The sequence below is a fragment of the Pseudorca crassidens genome, chromosome 18, assembly GCF_039906515.1.
Source record: "Pseudorca crassidens isolate mPseCra1 chromosome 18, mPseCra1.hap1, whole genome shotgun sequence".
NCBI classification, from domain to species: domain Eukaryota; kingdom Metazoa; phylum Chordata; class Mammalia; order Artiodactyla; family Delphinidae; genus Pseudorca; species Pseudorca crassidens.
The window spans coordinates 77,704,635-77,721,299 of NC_090313.1; positions in this window are offsets into that span (position 1 = coordinate 77,704,635).

Sequence of the window (16,665 nt, forward strand, 5' to 3'; positions counted from 1 at the left end):
TTTACATAGGAACAAGCTCTCTTCAGCATTCATACCTGGCTCCAGGCACAAAGATGTAGAAGAAACAGCCACCTTAATTCCACGCCTCCATTTGCCGGAATTCTGAGTTTTTCTTCACAAGTTCACTTAGGCTGGCCCAGCCACTCTCAGGATTAACTTTACTGGTTGTGCTGGAATATCAATTCTTACCGCCTTCAATTTGTGCAAAAACTCTTATGGAGGATATTGTCCATCATTTCTTCACTTAAAGCCATCGTATGAATCCTTACATATACCAATTATTTTTAGATTTGGTTTCAAGGAAGAATAATTTTTTAAAAAATCATGTTTTCTGTCTGCTGCTGTTATTACATATTTCTCATTTCCACTTTTGCCTTGGTCTCCAGGAAGCTCAGAGTCATGTTTCATACTCAGTTATAGAAATTATGTTACATGTTAGCATTACTGTATTTACTGTATCTTTTCCTCTTGATCCTTAGCTCCCATCTCATTCTTCTTTTATTAGGTCTATCATACTTTTTTTTTTTAACATTTTTATTGGAATATAATTGCTTCACAATGTTAGTTTCTGCTTTATAACAAAGTGAATCAGTTATACATATACATATATCCCCATATCTCCTTCCTCTTTAGTCTCCCTCTCACCTTCCCTATCCCACCCTTCTATCTGGTCACAAAGCACCAAGCTGATCTCCCTGTGCTATGCGACTGCTTCCCACTAGCTATCTATTTAACATTTGGTAGTGTATATATCTCCATATATACACTACCACTCTCTCACTTTGTCCCAGCTAACCCTACCCCCTCCCAGTGTCAAGTCCATTCTCTAGTAGGTCTGCATTTTTATTCCTGTCTTGTCCCTGGGTTCTTCATGATATTTTTTTTTAATTTAGATTCCATATGTATGTGTTAGCATATGGTATTTGTCTTTCTCTTTCTGACTTACCTCACTCTGTATGATAGACTCTAGGTCCATCCACCTCACTACAAATAACTCAATTTCGTTTCTTTTTATGGCTGAGTAATATTTCATTGTATATATGTGCCACATCTTCTTCATCCATTCATCTGTCGATGGACACTTAGGTTGCTTCCATGTCCTGGCTATTGTAAATAGTGCTGCAATGAACATTGTGGTGCATGTCTCTTTTTGAATTATGGTTTCCTCAAGGTATATTCCCAGTAGTAGGATTGCTGGGTTGTACTGTAGTTTTATTTTTAGTTTTTTAAGGAACCTCCATACTGTTCTCCATAGTGGCTGCATCAATTTACATTCCCACCAACAGTGCAAGAGGGTGCCCTTTTCTCCACACCCTCTCCAGCATTTATTTTTTGTAGATTTTTTGATGATGGCCATTCTGACTGGTGTGAGATGATATCACATTGTAGTTTTGATTTGCATTCCTCTAATGATTAATGATGTTGAGCATTCTTTCACGTGTTTGTTGGCAATCTGTATATCTTCTTTGGAAAAATGTCTGTTTAGGTCTTCTGCCCATTTTTGGGTTGGGTTGTTTGTTTTTTTGATATTGAGATGCATAAGCTGCTTGCAAATTTTGGAGATTAATCCTTTGTCAGTTGCTTCATTTGCAAATATTTTCTCCCATTCTGAGGGCTGTCTTTTCATCTTGTTTATGTTTTCCTTTGCTGTGCAAAAGCTTTTAAGTTTCATTAGGTCCCATTTGTTTATTTTTGTTTTTATTTCCATTTCTCTAGGAGCTGGGTCAAAAAGGATCTTGCTGTGATTTATGTCATAGAGTGTTCTGCCTATGTTTTCCTCTAAGAGTTTTATAGTGTCTGGCCTTACATTTAGGTCTTTAATCCATTTTGAGTTTATTTTCCTGTATGGTGTTAGGGAGTATTCTAACTTCATTCTTTTACATGAGGCTGTCCACTTTTCCCAGCACCACTTATTGAAGAGGCTGTCTTTTCTCCATTGTATACGCTTGCCTCCTTTCAAAGATAAGGTGACCATATGTGCGTGGGTTCATCTCTGGGCTTTCTATCCTGTTCCATTGATCTATATTTCTGTTTTTGTGCCAGTACTGTACTGTCTTGATTACTGTAGCTTTGTAGTATAGTCTGAAGTCAGGGAGCCTGATTCCTCCAGCTCCATTTTTCTTTCTCAAGATTGCTTTGGCTATTTGGGGTCTTTTGTGTTTCCATACAAATTGTGAAATTTTTTGTTCTAGTTCTGTGAAAAATGCCAGTGGTAGTTTGATAGGGATTGCATTGAATCTGTAGATTGCTTTGGGTAGTAGAGTCATTTTCACAATGTTGATTCTCCCAATCCAAGAAAATGGTATATCTCTCCATCTATTTGTATCATCTTTAATTTCTTTCATTAGTGTCTTATAATTTTCTGCATACAGGTCTTTTGTCTCCTTAGGTAGGTTTATTCCTATGTATTTTATTTTCATTGCAATGGTAAATGGGAGTGTTTTCTTAATTTCTCTTTCAGATTTTTCATCATTAGTGTATAGGAATGCCAGAGACTTCTGTGCATTAATTTTGTATCCTGCTACTTTACCAAATTCATTGATTAGCTCTAGTAGTTTTCTGGTAGCATCTTTAAGATTCTCTATGTATAGTATCATGTCATCTGCAAACAGTGACAGCTTTACTTCTTCTTTTCCGATTTGGATTCCTTTTATTTCTTTTTCTTCTCTGATTGCTGTGGCTAAAACTTCCAAAACTATGTTGAATAATAGTGGTGAGCATAGGCAACTTTGCCTTGCTCCTGATCTTAGTGTAAATGGTTTCAGTTTTTCACCATTGAGGATGATGTTGGCTGTGGGTTTGTCATATATGTCCTTTATTATGTTGAGGTAAGTTCCTTCTATGCCTACTTTCTGGAGGGTTTTTATCATAAATGGGTGCTGAATTTTGTCGAAAGCTTTCTCTGCATCTATTGAGATGATCATATGGTTTTTCTCCTTCAATTTGTTAATATGGTATATCACATTGATTGATTTGCACATATCGAAGAATCCTTGCATTCCTGGGATAAACCCCACTTGATCATGGTGCATGACCCTTTTAATGTGCTGTTGGATTCTGTTTGCTAGTATTTTGTTGAGGATGTTTGCATCTATATTCATCAGTGATATTGGTCTGTAGTTTTCTTTCTTTGTGACATCTTTGTCTGGTTTTGGTATCAAGGTGATGGTGGCCTCATAGAATGAATTTGGAGTGTCCCTCCCTCTGCTATATTTTGGAAGAGTTTGAGAAGGATAGGTGTTAGCTCTTCTCTAAATGTTTGATAGAATTCACCTGTGAAGCCATCTGGTCCTGGGCTTTTGTTTGCTGGAAGATTTTTAATCACAGTTTCAATTTCAGTGCTCGGATTGGTCTGTTCATATTTTCTATTTCTTCCTGGTTCAGTCTCAGAAGGTTATGCTTTTCTAAAACTTTGTCCATTTCTTCCAGGCTGTCCACTTTATTGGCATAGAGTTCCTTGTAGTAATCTCTCATGATCCTTTGTATTTCTGCAGTGTCACTTGTTACTTCTCCTTTTTTGTTTCTAATTCTATTTGAGTCTTCTCCTTTTTTTTCTTGATGAGTCTGGCTAATGGTTTATCAATTTTGTTTATCTTCTCAAAGAACCAGCTTTTAGTTTCATTGATCTTTGCTATCGTTTCCTTCATTTCTTTCTCATTTATTTCTGATTTGATCTTTATGATTTCTTTCCTTCTGCTAACTTTGGGGTTTTTTTGTCCTTCTTTCTCTAATTTCTTTAGGTGTAAGGTTAGGTTGTTTATTTGAGATGTTTCTTGTTTCTTAAGGTAGGATTGTATTGCTATAAACTTCCCTCTTAGAACTGCTTTTGCTGCATCTCATAGGTTTTGGGTCGTTGTGTTTTCATTGTCATTTGTTTCTAGGCATTTTTGATTTCCTCTTTGATTTCTTCAGTGATCTCTTGGTTATTAAGTAGTGTATTGTATAGCCTCCATGTGTTTGTATTTTTTACAGATTTTTTTCCTGTAACTGATATCTAGTCTCATAGCGTTGTGGTCAGAAAAGATACTTGATACGATTTTGATTTTCTTAAATTTACTAAGGCTTGATTTGTGACCCAAGATACTATCTATTCTGGTGAACATTCCATGTGCACTTGAGAAGAAAGTGTATTCTGCTGTTTTTGGATGGAATGTTCTATAAATATGATATCATATGCTTTTTTGGGTAAATTTTATCAAGACAATTTTTGGAGAAGGGCAGAATTTATAGAAATGATAAAGCATAACTATCTTTTGTTGTCTAGCTTAATTTTTTTTAGGATATTTGCCTCTAGAAGAAATGGACTGCACATCTTTAAAGAAATGAGAGGTGAATAGCTTGCCTCCTCATGAGGTTAACCATGGATACAGCATCCACGCTAGTACAGGATTAGGTCTGATAACCAGGAAATGACTCACTCTGAGTGCTTCAGTCTCTCAAGTTCTTTTCCTCTTTATTTACTGCATTACCCTGGAAAGGTACACAAGGTATATGTAAGAAAAGTTAGTTAATAAAATTACACAGACCACAGCAATTAATTTAGAATGATCATGACTAAATGCAGCAAAAGTGTAAATAAAATAAAAATTTTAAATGGGGATTTGTCTGAATGCTAGAGATGCATCAGCCCAGATAATCAGTCCTTAGGCTCCATCCATTGGTAGGCTCCCTTCAACAGCCTCCTGCGTTAGCTGCCCACGGCGTGCAGGGTCTTCAGTGGGCAGTGCTACCCTGCTTTGGCCTGTCCTAATAATCATTTAAATTAGATTCTTCATCAGACACTCAAGAACAGACAGAGCTCGTCAACTCTGCGTGGAGGGAAGGAGCTCTCCGTGCAAACATGGCAGCCAGGAGGTCGAGGGTGATTGCTGGCCTTACAGGTGCAGCTGCAGCCAGTGAAGCCCTTCTGGGCTCCACATGCTTCCATCATCCACTCTTCCTGTGCTGTGCACTCCTTGATTTTCCCATTACATTACGACTTCCTCCAATCTGGAAACGATGCTGAGGTTTCCTGGGCAGTTCTCCATGGCACACAGTGGGGCTGCTGCCGTCGAGCCTCCCTGTGTCCTTCGAGCTGTGCATGGCCTTCGCCGAGCCCCAGACCCTGGCTGGGTCATGCTGCATCCTCTGGAGAAGCCTGCAGGGTAGGTGGCCGCCAACCTCCTGTGCACCTTGGGAGGCTGAGGCCCTGGAGCTTTCTGGCCTTCGTTTTCTCATTTGCAAAATGAGGGGATTGGAACAGGTTCTGTTTTGAACAACTGCATTTGAGTTTGTATTAGAACAATTTATCATAAAAACAAACAAACAAAAAACAAAACACCACAACCATGAGTCTTTTCCCCAAACCTTGTGTCCTAGCAGCTTTGTCGTGGGAATCTTTTTAGTGATGCCACTGCGCCCCCCCGTGGTTGGAAGTAGAGTCGCCAAGGTTGGTGGTGCCCCGGCCTCTGGGGAAATGTGGGCCTGGGATGGTGGATATCAGTACAGATGCCTCCAACATCAGTACAGACACACGGACTAATCCAGACAGCACCGAGTCGCCAGAGAGACTGGTGGCCGGGCTCGCCAGCATGGGAGACCAGCCCCAAACTGAGTCCCTTTCGCTTGGACAACAGGATGTGGAGCGTTTTCAGTTCTTGCCAAGCAGCTGCCAGTGTGAAGCCCCCTGAGAATCAGCTTGCCTGTCAGTGGAGCCCGCACCAGAGGAGCCCCCAGGCCACACCCAGCGCAGCTGGATGGCCTTTTCATCTAGTCCCCGTCTCCCAGGTTGGCCTGTCACGGCAAAGGCCGCAAACGACTCCAGGAGATAAAGATAAGAGCGTGCGTAATGAAATCAAGCCTAAACTTTCCCTTTCCTTTGTGCTGAGTCTAGTGTCACTGGCTCACAAGGGGCCGTGTGCAGAGGCCTCGTACTACACTCACATCAGGTACGTGTTTCCCAGCACTCCAGGGGCAGGTGCAGAAGCCCCACCTGTGACAGTCAATCCAACAGGGCGGTGCTGGGCCTGGTGCAGAAAGGCTGTGTTCCCTGCCCTGGACCTGGAGCGGGAGCAGCCCAGCTGCACCTGTGCCCGCCCCGGGAGACCCTCACCCCCTCCCAGCTGCTGAGACCCTATAATGCAGCCCCTCCTCTGCCTGTTGGGGAAGCATGTGCTCGACAGCAGGAGCTCTAGCCTCTCCATTTTTTTGGTTTTATTTATTTTTATTGATTAACTGATTGATTGAAGTGGGAATTTGGGATTAGCAGAGGCAAACTATTATATAGAGAGTGGATAAACAACAAGGTCCTACTGTAGAGCACAGGGAACTGTATTCAGTATCCTGTGATAAACCATAATGGAAAAGAATATGAAAAAGAATATATGTGTATGTATTGATATAAGTGGGTCCCTTTGCTGTACTGCAGAAACTAACACAACATTGTGCATCACCTCCCCGTTCTTTGATCAAAGAATAAAACTTTCCTTTGCTTCTGAACCAAACTCGGTCTCATTCTGCTGGCTCTAACAACACCGGCAGGAGGATCCTCGCTGTGGATGGACTCAAAAGGGTCGGTAACAAATTCTGGCAATCCCCAGCACCTGGGGCGACATCCAGGGCCTCCTCAATGTACTCCTAAAGGGGAAGAAAAGGCCGTGGTCTTTTCAAAAGCCTGAGAGGAAGCAGTCACAGGGAAGAGAAACAACGCAGGTCATGCTATTTTCAGACGGGGAATCAAGTGGTCCCGGATAAGGAACCCGACTGGGACCACGGAGACCATGGGAAAGAGGGGAGAAGATTGAGGCTGACCTATTATAAAGATATGGTCCTAAAGGGAATCCAGGCAGCAGGCAAGAACCTGTCAACTGGAATAAGATAAAGGAAATCAGTCAGGAGCCAATGGAAAACCCCTTGGCATTCCTAGAGCACCCCGGGAATGCCTTCGAATCTGTACCACCACTGACCTTGAGCCACTGGAAGGAATGCAATCCTGAGGTCGTATTTCATTTCCCAAACTGCCCCTGACTTTAGGCATAAACGTCAGAGGCTGGAAATAGAACCAGATACCCCAACCTCTTGTCTGATCCAGGTTGCCTACTGGGTGTTTAATAACCGAGATATAAAGGAAGAAAAGTCAGAGAGTAAAGAGGCCCGGAGGCAAGCCCACCTACTGGCTGCTGGCCTCCAGTGTCAGCCGGTCAGCCCAGGAATCCAGACTACCTGCCCATGGAGACGCTCGACTCCAGCAAGTGACCCCAGCCCCTGCGGAGGGGCCTCAAGCCAAGGAAACTAGGACCCAGTCAGTCCACCGTATGTAAACGAGGGACACTGGAAGGGAGAATGACCCTGCCGCCTCCGAAGGGGGACAGAAATGGCAGATCCTGGCCACAGCCCTCGAAGGCAGATGGTCCACAGAGACGGAGAATGACGGGGCTGGGGACTCCTAAGCTGGCGCACCACCTGAACCCCCCGGAACCCCGGCCAACACTGGCCGTGGGGGGAAAGCCTGTCGAATTCTTAGTTGACACTGATGCTACTTACTTGGTTCTGATCACCAGTTCAGGCAAACTGGGTCCCAAGATTGTAATATTATCGGGGTATCAGGGAAGGCCCAAGAACGGGCATGCTTAGAGCCACTAGAATGTAAACTGGACCAACACACGCTCACCCATTCCTTCCAGTATGTCCCCGAATGTCCTGTACCGCTGCTGAGAAGAGATATCTCAGATATCTCACATAAATTGGGGGCTGCTGTCCACCTAATGGGAGGCAAGCTGGAGGGTGGTGTCCCCATAGACAAAGGGCACAAGAGGATGATGTTAATGGCTGGGGACAAACCTCCCCGGACAGAGCAAGTCGACCTCCCTGGAGCAAATCCAATCACGATATGGACCCCACACCAGGTTCCGGCTTTGTTAAGTCCTAAGGGAACACAGTGCCTATCCCCTGAAGGGCGGATGCAAGTGCAGGCTCTGCTTTTAGACAACCCGATGGCCACCACAAAAACCTGTCACACGCTAAACCCTGCTACCCAGCTACACACAGAAACGGAGCCCCTGGAGCACGACTGTACAGAAACCACAGACACGATCGATTCCAGTTGCCCCGATTCCAAACCCCAAAGAGGAATGGTCCAGAGAGGAGCAGTTTTATGAGGGGGGGGAAAGGCTGGGGGGACACGCGGTGACCTCCCAGACCCAAGTGATAGACACACGAAGCCTTCCCAGGGACTTCTGCCCAAAAGGTGGAGCTGATAGCCCTCACCTGAGCCTTAGAGCTCGGGACACGGAAGATCTTGAAAGTTTACACAGATTCTAGTATGCGTATGCCATCCGAGACACACACACACACACACACACACACACACACACACACACGGTCTATTTGGAAGGAAAGAGGGACGCTTACTGCGGAATATAAACAGGTGAAACATGGCTTAAGGATACGGAAGCACTTACAAGCAGTGCAGTTTCCCATAAAGGCAGCAGTGATTCACTGTAGGGGTCACCAAAGGGGGTGCAGCGGTGATAAAGGGAAACAGCAAGGTGGACACAACTGCCAACAGGGCGACCCTGGAACCAGTAACTTGGCAACAACCCCTCACACCTCCAAGGCCAGGTCCATCCAATCGTCCCCCGGTCTCCACAGAAGGAGAGCTCGACAAAGCCCCACAGCGGTGCATTGATGGAGACCTAGGAGGCCGCGGGGGCAGTGAATGAACGCGGGCCACACTATGTTCCCCGAACTGTGCCCCTAAGCGGACGCACCCCGCTTGGTGGCCCTGACCACCCATCAGCCCCCAAGTGGCAGGGGTCACTCCGTGGGTGCATCACACTCGAGGGGAGGGGCCCCGAGCCCCAGCCTCCACAGACACGACCTGGGGCCACGGCCCCCTGACCGCCCGCGGGACCCTCTCTCTGACCTGGAGCTTCTCCTCCGGAAAACCACGACCGTGCGACCAGGGACGCTGAGCCCGGCGGTGAGCCTCGGGGTCGGGGCCGAAGACCCGCAGCCCTGCCCTGTCAGGAGGATTTCGCCGGTGCCCGTATTCTCTTGCCGATGCTCGGGCACGTATCTTAACCTGCCTGGGGTCCTCTGTCTCCAAGAGGTCAGACAAATGGGGGTCGTCCAGGGATGTGGACGGTCGGGGCCGAGGCCCCGGGGCGCCCGCGCAAGCCTCGCGGGGGCTGAGGAGCAGCTCGGCTCCTCCACCCGGGTCAGGACGCCGCCCGCGTCCTGACCTCGACGGTGCGGAACAGGGCAGCCGGTAGAGCAAGGGTTTGTCACCGGCAAAGGCCACTCACAATTCCGGAGAAGCAAAGACGGAATCTGGTAATAAAGTCAAGTCTAACCTTTTTTCCTTTTCCTTTGTGCTGAGTCTAGTGTCACTGGCTCACAGCGGGTCGCGTGCACCCCGGCATCTCACACCAGGGTTCCTGGGGCAAAATGGCTGCGCTGACACCTCCGCTCAGGGCCGCGCACAGAAGCATCCACCTAACACGTCGGGTTAGAGCTCCCAGCGCTCGGCTGGCAGCGTGCAGACGCCACGCCGACACTCAGTCCAAGATGGCGGCAGCGGTGGGCCGTGCGCAGAGAGGCTGCCCCAGGCACGGGACCTGGAGTGTGAGCAGCCCAGCGGCGCCTGCGCCCGCCCCGCGAGAACCACGCCCCGCGAGAACCCCGCCCCTGCCCCGTGGCTGAGACCCCATAAAGGAGCCCCAGCAGAGCAGGCTCCCACCTCCCAGGTCTTTGGTCAAAGAATGAAACTTTCCTTTGCTTCTGAACCGAACTGGGCTTCGTTCTATTGGCGGGAGGACCCTTGCTGGGACCCGACTCAAAGGGTTGGTAACAACCCCACTGACCTCAGCACCTGGGTCGCGGTGGGACAGGTGTGGACTCCACCTCTGCGCTCCGCTAGGTGGGCGTGGATGGGGGCGGTACCTGACCTCTGCGAGCTCCCGTTTCCTCCGTTGTGAGCCTGGTTTAATCGTGAGGTTTGCTGTGAGGTAGGAAGTAAATGACAAAGGCGGAGTCCCTGGCCCTCCATGAATGAGGTCCCCTCCACGTCCCAAGGTGGGGTGTGCAGACATACTTCTGGTTTCCCTTCGTGAAGCGAAGCCAACCCGACCCCTTCCAGAGGAGCACCCCTGCCAGCCGGGGCTGACTGTGGACCGATGGTCCTTTGAGAACATGGGTTGTGTGTCCTCAGATCTCCCACTGGTCGAGAGAAGCCAGAAACCTGGATTGAAAGTGACATATTCCAACTTTTAAATGTTGACAATTTTTAAAAAGTATTTAAGTTATTTACCAACACTGTGCTGGCCAAAATGTAAAGGCCAAATGAGATACATCTGAGGCAATAATTAAACTAGGGAGTAGCAGGGAGAGGGACTAAACCCTCAGTAAGGCCCCTGGGAAAGAGACCTTTTTTTTCCCCATTAAGACCACTTTTAGTGCAGACACGTCACAAACTTCTCTTAATCTTCTCATTAACTTAGTGAGGGAGGTGTTACTGATACAGAATACATTGAACCTGGATGAAGGAGGCAATACATCAGTAAAACCACATTATAAACGAAGAAAGCAAATCACAGAGTGGTGAGGGACTAGCCCAGGGTCAAGAAGATCAGACTGGAACCCACGTCTGTCATAGTTCAGTCTGTTCACCAGAACTTTTGGTTTACTCGACCCTCCAGCAAAAGAGGGTTTCATACAGCGTTTTATCTGTAAAATAAGCTTCATCTTTTACACACTTTATCTCACTTTTTCTCAGAACTAACCTTTGACCTAAGGGGGCCACAGTCATTCCTAAATAACGCTAAATAAGAGCTGGAACATTGTCCCTTACCTCGTAGGTGGTTTAGCTCCATCATTGGAAAAAGATAAGGCAAAGCACCCAAAGAAGTTCAGAGATGCTCCTGCTGCTTGAATTATGCTGTGGCTTTTCTCTCTCATGTGTATTTGATAATACCGGGTGGGTGGAATTTTGTGGGAGGATTGGCATGAATTTAGGGGTTTTGTAGAAGCTCAGCTAGAAAAACTAACTGTCCTGTTAAACTGGGAAAGAGGAGCTACAGGAGAACGTTCAGTTCACCATGCAGGTGAAATTTGCATGAGGGAAAGGTGATAGATTATTTTCCCAATCTCCAAACCCACAAGTGCAGCACTTGATATTCTATTTAGAAATGGGATGGAGCCCACATTCCTCACACTTTGCCCGAGGTAGCTGATGCCATTTCCGCTTTCCCTGCAAAGAACAACCATGGCATTTTATGTTCTTTCCATCTAGTAGATCTATTAGAAAGAAAAGGCAGATTTAGGGTTTAGGCGTAAGTGTTGTTTCTGTGCGTCTAATCTGCTCACCTGGACTTCATGGGCGCCTTTTTCCTGGATTTCCTTGTCCCACGGCTAAGATCATGCAGAGCTATGACATGAGTTACAAAGGCAGGGGGTAGCTGGAAAATAGCCACTGTGCCCTCATAAAAATATTTGTAATGGGTTCAGTTAGGAAAACAGCACTCGAGGAAGTTTTTGAAGGCATGCTGGGTTTCTCCACAGTCAGTCCTGGTGTGTGTGTGTTGCCACGTGTGGTGGGTAAAAGGATTCTTGAATACTGGAGCTCTTCCTGGGTCATCTGGGCAACCATAGGTCTTAGATTTCTCAGTACCCTGGGATTCATTTTGATAGCACTAACAGTAATCAACTTCGTTGTATTTAGATTTCTTATACAATGTGTCCATACTACGATATATTATTTAGCCATTAAAAACTATGTATTTAAAGCATAGATAAAGCTTGGGGAAATATTTTATAATAGTCAATAGAAAGTGTCAATTCAGACTTAAATTGTTTGAGTCAGTGACGCTTCTGGTTGTCAGTAACATTGACCTGGCTCAGATGAAAGGGGCTTTAAGTAGGTTTCAGGAGCCTCATGAGAATCAGAGACAGAGGGATCTCCTGGAAACTGAATCTGGAAAATCACCAAGCGTAAGGCTCCTTCCTCGGGCTCCTGGTTTCCCTGTTGAGGGAAATCTACCTCTTCCTGCACCTGCTTCCTGTTTTCCTCTCTCCACCCCACACTTCCTCTCCCCAAGCACAGCCTTTGCTGTCTCACAATCCAGCCTGCACATGGTCCACACTGCCCTCCTTAGCTTCTCTCATACCTCACACATGTTCATCTCAATTTCATCACTCACTGGCTTCCTCTGTCTCCCAGTTCCAAATTCCTACGCTGATGGGCTCAGCCCATCTTTTGAGTAGGACCACAGCTTGCAGGTCCTTAGTTGGTCTAAGAATGGGCCACCCTATGGACATAGAGTCTGTCATACAGAGTGAAGTAAGTCAGAAAGAGAACAAATACCATATGCTGACACATAGATATGGAATCCAAAAAGAAAAAAAAAAAAACAAGGTTCTGATGAACCTAGGGGCAGGACAGGAATAAAGACGCAGATGTAGAGAATGGACTTGAGGACACGGGGAGGGGGAAGGGTAAGCTGGGACGAAGTGAGAGAGTGGCATGGACATATATACACTACCAAATGTAAAACAGATAGCTAGTGGGAAGCAGCTGCATAGCACAGGGAGATCAGCTCGGTGCTTTGTGACCACCTAGAGGGGTGGGAGAAGGAGGGTGGGAGGGAGACGCAAGAGGGAGGAGATATGGGGATATATGTATATTTATAGCTGATTCACTTTGTTATAAAGCAGAAACTAACACAGTATTGTGAAGCAATTATACTCCAAATAAAGATGTTAAATAAATAAATAAATAAAAGTTGAAGATTTTACATTTATTAATAAGTTTGAATGATTTATGGCATTCTAATTAAGTTGTCTAAGTTTCCTTAGTAGAGATTGCTAAAATTCACTAGAATCATGCTATGTTTTTATAAGATAATAAGATTTGTGAATTGGATTAAGAGCTAAAGGAAAACTTTAAATGTATAACTTTAATAAAATAAATATTAATTTTTAATATGAAAATCACATTTGAGTTCTATTTTGTGCACAAGCTTCTCTTGAGAATACCAGTTAATTGACACGGAGCCCCCCAGGCAATCATTTTCACCCTCTCTGTCCTCTTCCCCAGCCCTGGGTGGACACACCCAGTTACAAACGTGCACTGTCACTGCGTGTCTGTGTGCCTCCCTCTACTGGGGGACCTGCACTCCCCTGGGGAGGGGCCGTCCCCATCCCTCCATCCCCGGGGCCCAGTGCAAGTCTTGGCACTAGAAGGGCATGTCTTAGCCAGCTCTGCTGCTATACCAGGGACCACAGACTGAGCAGCTTAATCAAGGCACTGATTCCTCGCGGTTCTGGAGGCTGGAGTCTGAGATCAAGGCGCCAGCGTGGTGGGTTCCTGGTGAGGGCCCTCCTCCAGGTTTGTGGACAGCCGCCTGCATGCTGTGTCCTCACGTGATGCAGAGATCATCTCTCCTGTCTCTTCCAACAAGGGCACTAACCCCGCTGTGAGGCTCCCCGCTGGTGCCCTAGTTCCCTCCCAAAGGCCCCCCACCTCCTGGCACCATCACACTGGGGACAGGGCTCCAGCGTCTGAACTCAGTGGGGACACAGACATTCAGTCCACAATGGGGACGGAAACAAGGTTTGCTAAAAGGATGAATGGTGTGGAGGAGGCTGAGGCCGGGAGGACACCCGGCCTGGGTATGGAGGGGGACTGCCTCGCGCCAGGCTTCTCTTGGGCTTCTCTTGGGCTCCTCGGATGCTGTAGCTGTTCGTGTGTCACCAAGTGGGACCGAGTGTCCCCAGGCCACCCCCTCCACCTTCCACACACGTGTCCGCGGTGAGGTTATACCAACATTTGCCCGGCGTTGTGGCAGAGGATTCCCTGAGTCACGTCACCCATGACCCGAGGCAGCTGCTCCTGGGCTGACACCTGTCACCACCTCCCCTCTCCCCGCAAGGGCCTCTGTGGAGCAGTAGCTGCTCTAGGCGAATAGTTGGCAACGATGTAATGATGTCTGGCTAATACTCATGGGAGAGCTGGGCCAGGTGCTGTGCAAAAAGCTTTATGCACACAGGCTCTGTCATCATCCCATTCTACGTTCGAGGACGCTGATGCCTGAAGACAAGAGGTGTTACCGGGACCCACAGTGGTAGGTGGGGAGCCGGGGCTTGAACACAGCTGGCGTGTTCTTACCCATTCTGTCGCATTGCCTCACATCGTTGTGTGAGGTCCTTCCATGGTGGGGGGGTTTGGTACCTTCACAAAGTCCTCCATGGCTTCCTCATACGTAGTACGTCCGGCAGAACAGCTGAATTCCGGCTCATCTAAAAATGAACGTGGTTATCCCCACCTCCTGCTGGTGGGAATGTCAGCTGGTGAAGTCTTTCTGGAGACCAATCTGGCAACTGGTATAAGATGCTTTAAACATCTTATGTCCATCCTCTTTGGTCCACTGTTAACTTCAAAGAAGACAGCATGAAGAAATCATGCTAAATGCATACAAAGATTTATAGCTGCAATTGGATACATCTGAAATATCCAACAGTAGAGAAATTGATAAAAGCCATTATAATACATCAAATGAAATGGAATAATAAGCCTCCATTAAAAATTGTCTTTTAAAAGCACACTTAAAGACATAGAAAAATGTTCACAGAATTTTGTTATATGGGAGAAAATGCAGTCTTAAACAATGAATATATTGTGGTTCTAATTTTGCAAAGGATGTACTTCCAGTGAAATTTTAAACCAATACAAGCACTTAAATGGATGGAGCCATTGTTCAGCGTATATTAAGATTTAAATCCTCTGTTTCAACCATTCCACTCCTTATTACCTGCCCTAGGAAAAGAGTCACAGGGACATGAAGAGGCAAGTACCGTCTTATTTTTAAATACTACAAATTGGACATCATCTTAACATCTATCAAGAAAGGAGGAGTTAAATATGCTGATTCGTCCTAACTGTGGAGTACTATGCAACAGTTAGAAAGATTGGGGTACTGGCATGAAATTTAAGACTATTTACTGACAGATTATTAGGTGGAAAAAGCAATTTGCAGGACGGGGAATCTAATTTGCGCTCTTCAGAAGACTCGATACAACGCGTTGTCATCTTTGTAGTGATACGTATTATCGAAAGGATCTAGGTTTACTCTGGAAGGAGACGCTCGGCATGATTACGGTTATTTATTCTGAGATGAGAATCTGGCGGGATGTTCGGGTTATAAAGGAAGGTTTCTTTTAGCTGTAACATTTGAGTCATTTTCAAGAAGAATGCAATGATGTTACTTGTGTAATTAAAAATTAACACTTTGAGTGTTTAAGAAAAACAAAAAGAAAGAAATATATGAAAATGTCGACTATTTGATTTTTTTCTTTGATTATTGTTGTCTTTAACCTTACTAGGTTAAGAATTGTAACTCAGATTCTAAGCCTGAAAATTCTGTATTTTATACAGCTGGTATATGGTAAGTGTCCAGTAAATAGTTTTTGGTTCAACTGCTTCTCTGTCTGTAATAGCACCTCCTCAATGTCATCATTATCTCCTCATACTGCTGATTTTATGTTTACATATATGTTTATTTGTATATATTTGGTCTCTCCCCGCTAGAATGTAAGCTCCACCTGGCAGGCCCCCCCCCCATTTGTTTACTGCTGTTTGTTTGCCGCAGCGCATGGAACAGGGCCTTACACATACAGGGTGATCAATAAATAAATAGTTGTCGAACGCACACATACGCCTAGGAAATAACCTGGAATGATTTCCACCCACTAAAAAATGCCAGCAGTGCTTTTCTGAGTGGTAGGATTATGGTTGGTTTTTATATATTCAAAATGATATATTTTTCAAGTTAAAAAGAAAAAAAAAAACCCCGAAGAGAGTGGGAGGCTGACCTGAGACAACTCCTAGTTGTATAGACTGTGTTTCGTTTTGTGGCCTCAAGAGGTTTGGGTTATTGACAACAGTGTTCCTTTTCTAAGGAGCTGATGATGTTGTAAACTGGTGTGCTTTTTTTTTTTCTTTTCTGTTTTTTAGGTGACTAGGTTGGTTTCATGCATCACTGTAAACATCGACTGTAATTTTGCCTACACAGCATCAAGTGGCAGAATTGGGTCCCTTGTAATTAAGATGTGCAAAGTTTGTACTTCTTCACTGTGACACCGTTATATTTTGAAGCGGGGACAAAAAGAGCCCAATTTTAGCTTTGTACAGAAAGCTACTTACAAGGAAGCTGTGTGGCGCTGGCCTTTGTCTCTTTGTCTATATGACTGCGCCTCAGAAGGCCTGGTTATTCTGGAACATTACAGGACTAGGAAGCTGCAGTCTTCCTAACTCACAGCTGAGCTCCAGGGACTGACTGCTGAGAAAATAGTTCAGGGAACCAGTTACAAATCTGTACGCGCCAGAGAGCAGAAAACCTTCCTCTGCCCCCTTGGGTTCTGCTGGGACTCTGACATTAAACTGACAAAGGTCAGATTCACAAGAGTAAAGCCCAGAAGTTTTGATAAGCCATGCCCCGCGCCCATGCACACTGGAGAGACTCAAGGATGAGTCGCCAAGGGGTGGTTAGAACTTGGGGCTTACACAGGCTCGTCACAAAGGACAATGGCTGTGTAGGGGTATGACGAGCAAAGGAAAATGACAAACTGTGGGAAGGTACACACCAGGGGAAGCTGAAGGGAGGTGGGCTTTCTCAAGGTGGGCTGCTAGGA